General features: G+C 47.5%; 1 pseudogene; it reads right to left on the bottom strand.

Annotated features, from left to right (window-relative positions):
- Positions 1 to 1,108: 1,108 nt before the first annotated feature.
- LOC113607630 (polyadenylate-binding protein 2 pseudogene) lies at positions 1,109 to 4,377 on the bottom strand (annotated as a pseudogene).
- Positions 4,378 to 7,440: the final 3,063 nt, after the last annotated feature.

The following is a 7,440-nucleotide window of genomic DNA, read 5'->3' as shown; positions in this document are numbered from 1 at the left end:
CCTGATTAATTCAAACTGTAGCCCTTCTCCCCTCCCTGTAGGTCAGGAGGTGGGACTGAAAATTCCAACTCTCTAATCACATCGATCACATGGTTGGTTCTCCTGGCAACCAGTCCCTACCCTTAGGTGCATCCAAAGGTCACTCATTAACATAAAAAAAGACACCTTTATCCCTCTTATCACATAGGAAATTCCAAGGGTTTTAGGAACTCTGTGCCAGAAACTGAGACAAAGATTAAATACACATTTCTTATTATAAATCACATCACAGGATGCTATTTCCAGACCCCAGTGAGAAAAGATCTCAGATGCTGATAATGGAGGACCTGGGCTGTGGATAATTCCCTTGGGCAGGGCTTCTGGCAGCTCCTCCCAAGGTGACTGCACAAGCTTCATGAAGCGTTTGCTCACTGAATCTGTAGGACATTTCAAGCTCAAGCTTTTCATGAAGCTTTGTGTTTTTTGTAGTCCATTCTTTAACTGCCATTTGTCCCACCCACAGGCTATGATGATCTGCTCTGCTAGCATCATGAGAAACACATCTTGTTCACATCTTCCAGAAAGGACAACTTGAGGTTCCTTTCCAGGCAGAAGGGTGAGAGTGCAGGCCCCTCTCCTCTTGGATCTGCCCACCACTCACGGCAGACCCTGTTTCTAGCTGGTCATCAAGGGCAATAGTCATCTCCTTTCAAGATGACTTTTCCTGAGTTTGTGTTTTCCTCTTACACAGATTTAAAAAATGTTTTTTATTATTATTATTTTTTATTTTCAAAAACAACTTTATTCATGACACATATTAAATAAAAAACTCCCACCCCCTGGAAATGAGCTAAAAAAATAAACAAAATCCACCTCCCACCTCCCTGTCCCCACTTCCTCCCATTCCCTCCAAATAAAAGGGAAAAAAAGGTAAAGGAAAACAAAACAAAAAACTGAAAAACAAAAAACACCCCCAAATCCCCCAAAACAAGGTAGTGCATTTCCCCAGGGGAAAGGGGAATTTACACTGGAGCTGCTGGGAGCAGATCAGAGATCTTCCGGCTACAGAAACCTGCAAAGAAAGACACTCAAAACAGAAAAAGAAACACAAAAGGAAACAAAATAGATCACCAGGCAATCTGGAGGGGCAGGGAGCCAGAAAAGAGGGGTGGGGTGGGTGGTAGACCTGGCAGGACAGGAACAGGCAGGAGGGGACTGTGAAAGCTAGGGAGAAGATGGAGGGAAGGTAACAAGCAGAACAGTTTGGTGTCCTTGCAGAGCCCTGGGTAAAAAAACCCCTCCTACCACCCATGCCCACCTACCCTTGAGCAGCCCGCAAGGGAGCAAAGGGGGACAGTGAAACAGGGGGAGCAGCTTGCACGGTTGAGACGTGTCCATGGCGAATCCCCAGAGTGAATGAGCAGCCCCCTGCCCCACTCCCTGGGCCTTCCCTTACTCCCCAAAGCAGGTCCCTCCTCAGCAGTTAGTTATGGGATTCTCCCCCCTTCCACAGTATATCTTTTTTTTTTTTTAAATATTTTTTTCCATCAAGGTCATCTTCTGTTTTTTCTTTTCTTTTAATTCTTTTTTTTTTTTTCTCCTTCTTTCCTCTTTTTTTCCTCTCTCTCCTCCTAATACACACTTTTTTTAGTGGGGGGAATACCATGATGTTGCTCTAGCCCGGCCCCTGTAGACACGACCCTGGGGCCTGCTGTTAAAACCAATGTAGAATCGAGAGCGGGAACTGTTGTAGTTGGTGGTCTGGGCACAGTATTGGGCTCGCGGGAAACCTCCAGTCTGTTGTGCTGATGCCTGGTCTGTTGGTTCGTTTTGGGATCACCTTGATTTGTCTTCCTCTAAATAAGGACTCATCTAAGGCCAAGGAAGTCCTCACTGACTCTTTGTCTGAGAACTCTATATATGCAAACCCTTTGGGATGGCCACTAAATTAGTCACATAGTATAGTAACACGGTTGACTGAACCACAGCCATTAAAGTGTGCTTCCAGCTCTTCTGCTGTTGCACCATAGTCCACATTGCCAACATAGATGGAACGGGCATCAGCCTCCATCTTCTCCTCAGTGGACATGATCACTGGGCCAGCATTGCCTGGAGGTGGACTCATATTCATCTTCTTCTCTACCTCGTTCTGTAGCTCCTTTAGCTTCTCAGCTTCTTCCTCCCTCTCCCTGACTCCAGCTTTGATCGCTTCCAGCTCCAGGTCCTCAGTGGTGCCGTCCCCCGGGTCACCCTCGACCAGTCCCGGCTCCTCCTCTTCCTCCTGGCTGCCGGGGGCTCCCGAGCCAGGCCCAGGGCCCGGAGCTCCCGGGGCGGGGGGCACGGGGCCGGGCGGCTCCTCTTCAGGCTCGGGCTCTAGCAGCAGCTCCTCAGGCTCCAGTTCCTCAGACTCCAAGCCGTTCCTGCGACCCCCGGGGCCCCCTCCCCGGCCTCCCCACCGGCCCCGGGCACAAGATGGTGCCGCCGCCCCGGCCGGAGCCCCGACCGCCCGCAGACCCCGCTGCTGCGGCCGCCGCTGCCGCTCAAAAAAATGTTTTACAAGCTAATATTCTACACTTACTAGAAGGAGCCAATACCGGTTTATATAATACTTGTCTTTAAAAGTGCTCATAAATTATACGTATCTTTTAAATTACAGCTACAATTTACATGCTGTAAATAACTTCTTTTTTTGGTATTGTAACAGGGAAGAGCTAAATTGGACTCCATGTTGGATCTGTTTCTTTGACTTTAACCTTTGCTTTTCGTTGCTTTTGTTATTATAATCATACGTAATGGCGTGCCTCAGGGAACCCTGCTGCTTCTGGCAGAATGTTAAAGTGCCTCTCTTCAGCTCACAGGGAGACAATCTCACCCTGCCCACCTGTGAATGGCTGCCAGAAAGAAGAAATTAACACATCCCCTCACTGAGGCTGGTCCTTCCGGGAGATGTTTTGCTAGACTGATGGCCCTTTTTACTTTACTTCCCCACTGCCTCTCCCTCTCCGATTCTGTAAAAGAAACTGGCATCCAGACCCTGATAAGATGGTTTTTGGGGGCCCTAGCCCTCCATCTCTCAGACTGCTGGCTTTCTGAATAAAGTCGTCTTCTTTGCCTCAACACCTTGTCTCTGATTTATTGGCCTGTCGTGCGGCAAGCAGAGCAAGCTTGGACTCGGTAACAAATTTGGCTTAGCCAGTCAGGAGCCTTGTGGCTCATGGCTAGCTGGCCCCAGTCAAGGAATATTGGGGCAAGACCCTAGCAGCTGCCAGGTCCATTTGTCCTGAGGATCTTCACTTCAAAGTACCCTGAAGCGACACCAGCTACCCCAGCGCTTGGCAGTTGAAGCAAGGAACCAACAAACTTCTAGGAGTCGTCGGACTCAGTTTGATTTTGGACGGTAAGTCGCTCTGGCGTGCACACTGGGAACATATTCCCCCCTCAATTTGGGCTTTTCCTTTACGGGACAAGCCAGTTTGGTCGGGGTACCCTGTTGGAGAGGGGAATTGTTGTTGGACTCTACCTGATTTTGGGAACTGGTTCACTGGGAACTAGTTCGTCGGTTTTGGTCTTGGTTTTCTTTTGGTTTTGTGTGCATTGATGCTAGAATTTGTTTGTGCTTTTTGTGTTGGAATTTGTCTGCGTCTTTCATGTTTTGGTGTTATCAAACTTATCAAAAAGGGAAATACTCCATCTATCCTGAAGGATAGCCCTTTGGGGCATATATTAGATAAATGGGCAAAACATAGCTATGAGCCTATGACTAAGAAAGACATGATATACTATTGTAATAGGGTATGGACCCAATATATGTTAGGATCGGAAGAACGACGGGCCCCTGAATGGCTCACTCAATTATCATACGATCTGGCAGTTAGAAGTGTTTTGCAAAAGAGCAGGGAAAAGAGGTCAGATTCCATATGTAGAAGCATTTATGCTATTGCATCAAGAAGAAGGAGTCAGAGGACTGCCACCTTATGGTACAACGGTCTGAAAGGAAACCCAAGGGAGAACCTGTTCTACAAGGGGAAGGGGGGGGAAACGAGAGTGGGGACATATTCCAGTGCTTAAACACCCACTGTGGCCCATCCAGCTACCCCACTGGCCCAGCAGGCTGCATGCACTGGCAGTTGTTCCAACTGCCCCACCCTATGGCGCCAACATATTCACCCCTTTCACTACCTCTTGCTTCCCCCACTCATGGGGATTGAATAGCAGTTTCTATGGTAACCCCGGTGGCAGAGGGACCTGGTTTAGTATCACCATCTAAGACCCGACAGGGCACCCAATTTGGACTGAGAGCAACTTCCGCAGCAAGGCAATTTCCCTTGCGCTGATACCCTGTAGGAGTCTGTAATGCAAATGGCCAGCCAGCTGGGCTCCTATGGATGCAGAATCCATTCCCGACTTAGGATTTGCTTAACTGGAAAAACCATAACCCTGCTTACTGAGAGGACCCACTCCATATGGCTGAACTTTTCACCTCAATATTTGCCACTTACCATCCCACTTGGGCAGACATTCACACTCTTATGAATATAATGACTACTGAGGATGAAAGGAGGATGGTAGAAAGGAAGAGGACCAGCTCCATTTAGTGGATCCAAATGGAACACCAGAAGCAAATTTGGCAGTCCCTATTGCTGAGCCTCACTGGGATCCTAATAATGGGGGCATGCCACTTCTAGAACACTACAGGGGATGTGTTTTAGTGGGTCTTCAAAAGGGGGTATCTAGACAAAAGAGCTTAAACAAGATTCAGGAGATAAAACAAAAGCCAAATGAGGATCTATCAGAGTTCCTGGAAAGGATTTATCAAGCTTATAAGTGCTACATGGATGCAGACCCCGAGACCCCTGAGAATGTATGACTTTCATTGGGCAAAGCACCCCAGATATTAGGAAAAAATTACAGAAGTTAGATGGTGTATTTGGAATGAACCCTTCTCAATTAGTAGATGTTGCTTTTAAAGTATTCAACAACAGGGAACAATGACAAAAGCAAGAAGATGCAAGACGGAATGTACCTTTTCTGGCAGCAGCATTGAATTCCCAGAAGGTGAGTAACCTAAAGGAAGGTAAGACACCACTGGGGAAGGAGCAATGTGCTTACTGCAAGGAGGAAGGGCATTGGAAAAGAAAATGCCCTTGATGAAAGAATAATAGAAGACAGGAGCCTCTCATATGGTAGAAAGAGAGGAGCAATCTGATAATGAATGAAGAGGTCCTTGGACCTGAGGCGTCTGATTCTAATTTCCCCACAAGACCCCTGGGTAACATTGACAGTGGGGAACAAGTTGATTGACTTTCTAATAGATATGGGTGTCACATATTCTGGGGTAAACACCAAGGTGGCACAGAAAACATCTCAGTCTATCTTGGTCATGGGAGTTTCTGGAGTAGAGAACCATTTGTTTCTATAAGCTCTAGAATGCCAACTGGGGGACATAGCTTCTTATATATGCCAGAGTGTCCAATTCCCCTTCTGCGACAAGATCTCCTTTGTAAATTAAACACTCAAGTAACCTTTTCGCCAGAACAGCTTGACATCAGGGTCCCACCGGAGCACACTTTAAGCCTACAAATGGTACTTATGGAAACCCCAGAGAAGGAGACAGGGCTTTTTCCCACAGAGGTCTACGAAAAGGTAAGGCTGGAAGTGTGGGCTGATGGCACTCCGGGGAAGGCCAAAAACACCTAATCTAAAACAATATCCTTTGAAACAAAAGGCTCAAAAGGGAATTCAGGGCTTCCCTGGTGGCGCAGTGGTTGGGAGTCTGCCTGCCGATGCAGGGGACACGGGTTCGTGCCCCAGTCCGGGAAGATCCCACATGCTGCGGAGCGGCTAGGCCTGTGAGCCATGGCCGCTGAGCCTGCGCGTCCGGAGCCCGTGCTCCGCAACCAGAGAGGCCACAACAGTGAGAGGCCCACGTACCGCAAAAAAAAAAAAAAGGGAATTCAGCCAATCCTGGAGAAGTTTTTGAAAACAGAACTGATTAGACCTTGCAGGTCCCCACATAACACCCTTATCTTTCCGGTCAAAAAGCCAAACTCAGTAGAGTATCGCTTTGTCCAAGACTTGAGGGCTATTAATGAAGTAGTCCAAGACTTACACCCTGTGCTGCCTAATCCATACACTCTGCTCACAACTATTCTGGGAGAATACGGCTGGTTCTCAGTCTTGGACTTGAAAGATGCTTTTTTCTGCATTCTTATTGTAGAAGAATCACAGCAGCTATTTGCTGTTGAATGGCAAGACCCAGAAACGCAGGTAGTCCAACAGTATTGTTGGACAGTCCTGACTCAAGGAGTTAAGAATTCCCCTACTTTGTTTGGGGAGACGTTGTCTAGAGACCTTAGAGACTTAATATTGGACGAAGGACTCTTGCTCCAATATGTGGACGACTTGCACATAGTGAGCCCTACATACAATAAATGTCTACAAAATACTATCAGAACCCTGAACTATTTGGCTAATTGTGGATATAAGGTCTCCCAGAAAAAGGCCCGGATATGCAAACAGCAAGTCACGTATCTGGGCTTTGTCCTCTCTCAAGGACAGCAGGATCTTTTGCCTGACAGAAAGCAGGCAATTGCAGGCTTAGGAGCATCCAAGACCCACAGACAACTGAGAGGCTTTCTGGGAATGGCAGGGTTCTGTCGGATTTGGATCCCAAGCAATGGGCTCATCGTAAAGCCCCTCTATGAGGCACTGAAGGGACATGATCTTGAGCCCCTTACTTGGACTAAAGAGTGCCAAACAGCCTTTGAAACGATAAAAACGAAGTTAGTCTCAGCCCTGGCTTTGGGACTACCAGACTTAAAGAAACCTTTCAAACTGTATGTACATGAGAGACAAGGCATAAGCTTTGGGGTGTTAATTCAAACTCTGAGGAATATCCCCCGACCTGTTGCTTACTTCTCAAAACAACTAGAACAGACTATTAAGGGGTAGCCTCCTGGCCTTCAAGCTGTAGCAGCTACTTGTGACAGATTTCAGGAAGCTGAGAAGTTTACCCTAGGGCAACCCACCACTGTGTATGTTCCTCACCATGTCCTTTCTTTGCTGGAACAGAAAGGGGCCTATTGGCTGACTTTTGGGAGAATGGGAAAGTACCAAGCCGTTCTCCTGGACAATCCCAACGTAAGACTTCAAGTCACTTCAGCCCTAAATCCAGCCACATTGCTCCTGATTGATGCTGCACAATCCCCAGAGCATGACTGCCTACACGTCATTGAGCTAGTGTACTCTAGCAGACCAGACTTAATGGACCTACCCTTGGCTGAGCCAGATATGGAATTGTTCACCGATGGAAGCAGCTTCATGGACAAAGGTAGGCGACATGACGGGTATATAACCACAAGCCAGGTGGTAACACTTAAAAGGATTGTTGAAGCAAAAGCCCTGCCCCCGGGGAGCTCAGCTCAGAAGGCAGAAATCATTGCTCTGACAAGAGCCCTGCTC

The sequence above is a fragment of the Aethalodelphis obliquidens genome, unplaced genomic scaffold (genome assembly GCF_003676395.1).
Source record: "Aethalodelphis obliquidens isolate GAN/ISIS:26980383/991018 unplaced genomic scaffold, ASM367639v1 scaffold49, whole genome shotgun sequence".
NCBI classification, from domain to species: Eukaryota; Metazoa; Chordata; class Mammalia; order Artiodactyla; family Delphinidae; genus Aethalodelphis; species Aethalodelphis obliquidens.
The sequence above is the reverse complement of the archived record's forward strand: the minus strand, read 5'-3'. Positions and strand labels throughout refer to the sequence as shown.